Here is an 8,616-nt window from a genome sequence, read left to right on the forward strand (position 1 = left end):
ATACTAATCTACAACAAGTCCTGGAAGGATAATGTTCAACATGTTGAGAGGGTTCTCAAACTATTGGAGGAGAAAATAATATATGCAAAAATCTCCAAATGTTTCTTTGGAGTACAAGAGGTGGAATATCTGGGTCATATTGTATCTCATGAAGGTGTTACGGTAGACCCTAGCAAATTAAAGCCATTAAGGAATGGAAATCCCCACATCCATAAAGCATATGCGAGGATTTCTCAGGTTGGTAAGGTATTATCACAAGTTTAATAAGAATTATGGGAGAATAGCAGCACCTCTAACAACATTATCGAAGAAAGATGCATTTTCATGGACTCTAGAAGCAATAAATACCTTTGAACATCTTAAAGAGGAAATGTGCCAAGCATCGGTCTTAACTACACCAGACTTCACAAAAACCGTTATTGTGGAATGTGATGCCTCAGTAAATGGAATTGGTGTTGTTCTAATGTAATAAGAAAGACCCATTTCTTTCTAAAGTCATCCAATCAAAGGAAACTATTCACACAAAGCTATTTATGAGAAGAAAATGTTGGCAATACTACATGCACTTAAGAAATGGCGACGCTGCCTAATAGGAAGACACTTCAAGGTAAAAACAGATCACGATAGTCATAAATACTTTCTAGAACAAAGATTATCTTCATAAGAGTAGCAAAAATTGGTCACAAAGATGTAGGGTTATGACTTTGAAATCATCTACAAAAAGGGAAGCAAAATTTTGTGGTAGATGCACTCTGAAGAAAGGACAAGGATGTGGAAGCATTACTTTGCGCCATTTCTATTATCCAACCAGTTTGGATATGCGAAGCAAGGGATGAATGGAAGAATGACAAAGGAGTGTGGGCACTCATTCAAAATTTACAAAAAGTTCACAGTTGATCTCATACATTTAGTTGGAAAAATTATTCGTTATGGTACAAAGATCTCTTATACCTATGTAAGAATTCCCAAATCAAACAAAAGATACTTATGGAATTGCACACCTCTCCCTTAAGAGGGCACTTAGGATTTTTAAAAACTTACCATAGGATTAAAAATGAATTTTTTTGGATGGCCTTAAATCAGATATTCAAAAGTTTGTGGAAAAATCTTTTGTTTGCCAACAAAATAAAGTTGAAACAATTAAGACACCAGGTTTATTACAACCTTTATCCAATCTAGGCCAAGATTGGGAGGATAGGTTTACTCAAGTCCGAAGGAAAGAGTGTCATCATGGTGGTAGTTGACAGACTTAACAAGTATGCACACTTTTTTGCATTATCTCATCCATTTAAATCCAATACAATTTCTACTACACTTATTGAAACAATCCAAAAGTTACATGGAAATTGAAAGATTATTGTAAGCGACAAAGATCCCATTTTCACTAGAATTTTTTGGACATAATTATTTTCTTGTCTTGGTACTCAGTTAGATCATAACCCATCTTATCATCCTCCATCTGATGGGAAAATTGAGATAGTAAACAAATGTTCGGAAGGATATCTTCGTTGATTTGTATCTGATAAACAAACACAATGGGTAAAAAGGTTGCCTCTGGCTGAATGGTGGTATAACACTTCCTTCCATACTATAGAAAAAATGACCCAATTGATGGAACTTTATGGATATCATAGACGATCCAACACATCATATTTAAGAGAAAATTCTAAGGTTCAAGCAGTCGAAGATCACATCGAACATCAACAACAAGATCTCCAACACTCAAAGGATAACCTAACTTTGACCCAGAATAGAATGAAACAACAGGTAGATCAACATCACAACGAAATAAGTTTTGATGTAGATGAATGGGTAATCTTAGGGCTACAACCATATAAAAAAATGTCCCTCAAGCAAGATAATAAGGATAATAAATTATCACCAAAGTATTATGGTTCATACAAGGTGTTGCAAAAGATTGGTACCATGGAATACAAATCAGAGCTTCCTGCAGCTTCCCGAGTGCACCCAGTTTTCAATGTCTCATACTTATAGTGACAAGCTCCTAGTTCAAACAATATCTCCAGAACTTGACAGGGAAGGAAAAATCATATTGGAACCTGAAGAAGTCATAGAAACAAGAACTTGACAGCTACGAAATCGATCAATTTCAGAGTATCTCATCAAGTGGAAGAACCTACCCACTGAAGATTCCACATGGGAGGATGATAATTTTATACAGAAACATCCAAAACTACTCAAGCGTTCAGGACATCGCTTTTTTGAAGGAGAGGGGCATGTTAGGTCCCTATAATACTAGTGATTCTGCCATTACTATTGTCACGGTATCCCTTATTGTTATTATTGTGCTCTATTGTCCCCATATTGTTATTATTGTGCCCCATAAAATCCAATAATTTTTAATTTTGTTCCCTTATATTATTATTGTTATGTCGGATTTGATTGTATTGTGACCCCTTAGACTCCTATATATAGAAAGGAGCTTTTGTCATTTGTATCATTCAATAATTGTTCATTTGTGTAATGTAAAGGAGGTTGCCCCCTCAAAGAGGTTTATTTTTAAGTCATTGATCTATCTTTTCTTCTATTTTGTGATTTGGTTACATAACAGTGTTTCACTTGGTTTCCTTAATTTGGGCTTCATTGTGGTACTCAAGGATGCCAACGTAGTGTTAACTTCTTCTTCTAAATTGCCTTCTCAAGTGCTCACTTTCCACCCATTTTACTGTTCTTTGTTGGCTTGGATGATTTCTCAATATCCTTTTGGGTATCTTGAGCCTCTGACACGGTCAAATTGAGCTTAGCCAACCCTTCCTCAGCCATTGCCACCTCTACCTCTGTTTTAAGTTCTTCCTCTATCTGTCTTTGAACTTCCTTTTCTATGTTTTCCTATGTTTCTTTATTTAATTTCTTTCCTTCAATATCAACATCTTCTTTTACTTCTACTTCAATCTCCTATTCTATTTATGGCCCCTCTATCTCCAATTGAGGTTGAACTTGGATCTCCATAAAGGTTTCTATATCCATGCCTATGAAATTATTCCAAGAAAGAGAGTTTTGTAGACTCTCCAAGGAATCTAGAACTATCAATATTATCAACCCATGGTGAGCTAGATAATGATGTTTTTCCCATTTCACGGTTATGGTCATTTCATTTATAGACTGGAGGGGGAAATGAGGGATGCTCAGTCTTTCTAGGGCAAGTAAATCTACCTAAAATATGAGCTAGTGATGTAATCTAAACTGATAGGCATATACAATGTTCAAAATTCCTTTACCTGAAATATATTTTTGGATATTTTTGATGATGTTGGACCCACCAACATGTCACGGGATCTCCCTGATAAGAAGTCCCAACTAGACCTTAGACTATTTGGTGTAGGAGACCCAATAGTGGGTTGCACGGTATCACCTTGACTGCAGTTTTTCGCAAAGGCAAGTAAGATGTCCCTATTGGTAGCAAGGGTTTGACATGCACAGCAAGCCAAGGAAGGTGTATGAATGATTCTAACACACGGAAAGTCAGGTGAGTGTACCCCTTGGAAATCTTTGAAAGAACACAGCTAAGAAAAGAACACACGAGTGAAGATGCATCACAAACTGGAAAACAAGTAATCTAACAATCAAAAGTGATAGTTAAAACAACAACACATTTCGATAAGATTCATACATACTTATACAAAAAATTCTATACGTGCATGCGTAAGAAAACATCTACATATATCATAAGAGTAAGCAAGTTAGCTCAAATACAATCACAACATATGCATCAAAACGTGTTGGATCTATTATATTAAGAAGTGAAAGTTCCATTCATACAATACAACCATGACCAACCACTAGTTCCAACAGTGGAATGTTACAGTCCCTACCACATGCTCCTCCAAAGAAATGTACTAGCTCTACATAGTGGAGAAGCCAAGGGTCATTACAATACGTTGCAAGATTTCTCTAAGATACTCCTATCGGAATCTTGGTTGACCAAAATTCTTTACAATGAGTTATGAGGGACTATATATATGAAAGGGCAGGGTGACCCTTGACATCCCCTTTGTGACTATTCATCTGCCCTCATGACTGTTCAACTACTCTATGAGAATTACATTCAACTATTGACACTTGAACTTCCACTTGATCAAAAATTACATACAATTTGCACGTACCCATGTGAAACAAAATAGGCTTAAGCAGGCCATGCAAGACATAACTATGACTCAAACAACTATGGGAAGACCAACTCTTCGACATCCTCATGATGGTCAATGGTGGTGAATTGATGCCAAGGTCGGTAGTCCACGATGGTGTCTGTGTACTCTATGGTGACATATTTTTGGAAACGAACTCTTACCTCCGTTGCACCTGGGTACACTGCTCTCGCTCCTCTGTCCAACTCATCTAATAACATGCACATCATTGTCTTGAGTGCAGCCAGACCAACAATATACTCATGCATGGTGTCTGCAGTGATCACCAAGTTTGCAATGGTGGCTATGCGCATCAACTCGTCAAAGTAAGATTCAAGCTCAAGTCAGACTTGTGCCTTTATATTTACCTCGGTGAGTATCCCAATATATGGGATCCCATGTGTGCACACAATAACATCCATACTCCTGAATACCCATGCATGGGAAACCTACAAACTAGTGATGAGCTACAAGAGTTCTTCATAGTTCCAGATTTGACTTCGGATGCATGCCTTCAACTCGATCGCTCTAGGCTTCATCATCTTTGGCAAGTGTAATGGGGCCCCCTTGTTTGGATGTAGTCAATAGAATTATGAAAGTTTGAAAAGATATTTTCTCTACTCGCACATCAATGCTGCCAACCGTTGAGATGGAAAACTGCCTCATGCATGGTACGAAACTTGGAATACAATGCCTGCATGATTGTCTCAAGGGATGATACTTCATCCACTATCGCCTTCAACTATGCTCGGGCAGATGTTGTAAGCAATTCTCCCCCTTTCTTGGCCATCTATAACTCCTTATCCATTCTCTCATTCTTAGCTATTAGGAAGCGAACACTGGAGCTAGTGGATTCGGCATATCCTCTAGTAACATCAGCCAATGTCGTCGGATTCTTGCACATGATCACTCATTCCTCAAACTACATAGGAGATGTGTTGTCATGTGGAGAAGACACTCTATGTGATTTCACAACTCTATGATGCGACTCGTCGAATGATATTTTGTGAATCTCTCCTTCCAAATCGTCTCCAAGGATCTCAGTATCTCCTTGGTCGCCTGGGACTTACTCTGCTTCTAGATCTGGTGAATCTAGTGGGTGAAACTCTTGATGGTAAGGCATGAGGTCAATGTCTTTCTCCAACTCTTGCTCCTCCATATCTATATCCATCTACTCAAGTTCTTGTTTGATCTCTTGAGCAATGTCCTTCTCCTGCGACTGCTCACCATGTCTTCTTTGTGCCGGCTATTCAGATGAGTCTACTACCTGTATGGGTGGAGTTTCATCTGTATAAATTTTTAATAATTTAACACATATTCAACAGAGATTATCCTGATCATGTACTATTGCGGAATACATACACAATACATAAGCTACTCTACGTTGATCATCAATATAGCAACATCAATAACAATAAAACATCAAGAGCATTCACACATTAACACAGTATGTAACCCGGGGAAATCATCTCGCTAAGAACCCCACATTATCTGTATATTAATGATTGAGACCATGTAACATTACAAAGTACAATGCTTATCACAAGCAATCCAGTACCAGCTCCACCTGTTACACACAATACAGCTCAGATCTGATCTCCAAATCTATTCCACTGCTTGCCTGCCTCTCCAGCTCAATACTTGCTCAAGGACTGATGAGAATGGTTTACCAAACTCGTATTTGACCTGCAAAGAATCGCTCACGCTATGTTGGACGTGAGCACAAGCTACAATTCTTAATATTGGCCAATTCATTGGCATACTCAATCCCTCTGATTTGGCAAATCATCATGCACAACTATAGTCACAACTAATAGCAATCTGATCCTCTAACACCTGTCCCTGCTGAGCTGAACATGCACTGACATGCAACTGAGTTAACTGATGTATTCTATAGTTGTATTATGAGTTAATAACTTGTGAATTAATTAATAACTAATTCACCCAACTCATCTCTAGTCTATTTTCTAGTTAGACTAAATACAACCAGTTTAACAAAGCTAAACTGAACACAACTCCATCAACTGCACAATCAACTCCACCAAACTCAACTGATTGAGTTCTAACTGAAGTCCTGCATGAAAATATTAGTCATCCCATAGGTAACCATGTATTTCCCTCTGGGATCTGCATGTACCACATCCGTAGCTCATCCTGAAGTGCTCCAAGAGAATATGATCAAGTTTATAGTCCAAATATTATTATGAGACAATAATATTTGACTTTTCTATTTTTGACAGCCAATCTAAAAATAGACTTTGATCACTCACACTGTGATCACTCACACTATGGTCACCCACACTATGATCACTCATACTGTGGTCACTCACATTGTGGTCACTGGTGGGCTCCAGTATTGTCGCAATAATGCTACAACTCCTGGAGCTTCCTTCTTTAATTTTATCAACCCGGTAGTTCGTAACAAACTTGGAAGCGACGATGTTGTATGCACAAGTACTAGCTCTTGCCGCAGTTGTCACTTGGTCAGCTGGCACAAGTCCGCTAGGGGCTCAAGCCAACTTCTATGAGCTCTTAGAAGAAGCTTTTTAACTGATGGATGAAAGCTAACTCAAAGGAAGCTAATCAACTTGTAGAAAGGAACTGAAAGCCAACAAGAAACGCAAACCCTAGCAAACCCTAATTCTATCAGCTAGTCTTACTAATGCAAAGATGGGAATGCAAACTACTGAAAGAGATGCCATTACTTCTATGAAGGTGAGATGCATGTGTCTAGACTACTTCTACCTGAAGAAAACATCTTTTTGTATTTTTGAATAAGTTATTTAGAATTATCATGCATGTGCTTGTAACTGGCTTCTTACTGTGCAGAGGCGGATCATGGAGGAGAAATGCTTGGAAGAGGTTGGGAAAGTTCAGAGAGGGTCTAAGGGGTCTCTAAATCCTCCCATAGAGTTTCACAAAGTTTGGCTGCCAAGAGACCGCGTTTATGAGCTTCTACGGGAAGTCTGCAGGGGGTCTACAGGATGTTTCAGAATTTCTACAGGATGTTCAGTAATTCCTACAGGATGTTCTACGATTGGATTTTAGATGATGGGTGAGTGGAAGAGGCTGCATGGATGGATAGGGAGGTAGGAGAGGGGTTTGTAATGACTTAGTGACAGGGAGATGAGGTGATGAGAGGGTGTGGAAAACTAGTTTGTCTTAAAGAGGGTAGAGGGAATGGAAGGCCAAGAAAAAAAAGTAGGATGACGTGGGCAGTAGAGTAGTTGTGAGACAAGGGGTCTAATTGGGAGATGAGTAGTTGGCCTGGACGAAGTTGAGAAGGAAGAGAGAATGATGGAGATGCACTGCACAATATAGACTGAACCAAATCATCCACGTCCTGCACATAATCAAAATATTACTAACCTATCCTAACTGTTTAATGAAACCAATGAACAACAACGTTATTTCTAAAGAGAATCATGCATGATACCGAAGCAAAGAAACATTCCAAGAGGTCTGAGCGTATGGATAACTTCTACAAATGAAAATATTGTACCAAAGATTGCAGGAGTACGCAACTTAATGTTTTTGGTGGGTAGCACTGTCTGCCATTCCAGCCCCTAGAAAGAGGTGAAAATGAGAGTGCAGGCGACCCTTTTCTGGAACTTTTATCAATTCTAATCTCTTTACTCTATTCTAAACATCTGGAGAAACTCTATCTTCTAACAATGACCTACTTAACCATACCACGAAATCTAACTCAACAAACTGCATTTCAAATGCATGTAAAGAAAACCATAATGCTGAAAGAAAAGATATCAATACAAAATAAGGAGGCCTTAGGCTCTCAGGTTGGGCCCAACCCCGAGAGTTATGGCTCCTTTGAAAACTCAGAACTGAGATCAAATCTGACTGCTTCCCATTAAAAAATAATAACCATAAGTCCAAAGGTCTACCAATGATGGCTACAAAAGAGCAAAAACAAAGCTGGCAGCTCGTAGTGCAGAATGTGCAACAATTTTCCAAAAGTCCTTTTCTAAGGCTAAAGCCTTATCATTTATACATCACGAGGCCCCAAGCTGGCCTCCTAAATCTATGGGACTTGGCTGACCAAACTGGGAGTGAACAGTTGCTTCCTCAAAATCCGTTTGGCTGCCTTCTAGATCCGGTTGTGGTGGCTGTTGGAGCTCAGAGTTGGGGGTGAAGATCCCGAGGAAGGCCATTTAATGCTGTGGACAACCCTCCTACGAATCCTCAACCCCATCTTGGCTATCTCCTAGCCCTTATTTGCTCGGTTTTGCTCCAACATGTGTCAAAAAATCTGAAATGAGCACGTGTTAGCCACCTACGAATAGTGACTGCCCTTATTCGTACAAATGACATAAACATACTAAAAAATGATGCACAAGTTATGAAAAATGAAGGATTGAGCAAGGGTAGTTAGCCAAATGAGCCCAAAATGTTACCAAATTTGGGGCTCATCAGTCACCCACACTGTGATCAAAAATATAACTTGCACCATAAT

This window comes from Pinus tabuliformis, chromosome 5_2, assembly GCF_031772625.1.
Source record: "Pinus tabuliformis cultivar Carrire ecotype Pingquan chromosome 5_2, CPIR1, whole genome shotgun sequence".
Classification (NCBI taxonomy): Eukaryota; Viridiplantae; Streptophyta; class Pinopsida; order Pinales; family Pinaceae; genus Pinus; species Pinus tabuliformis.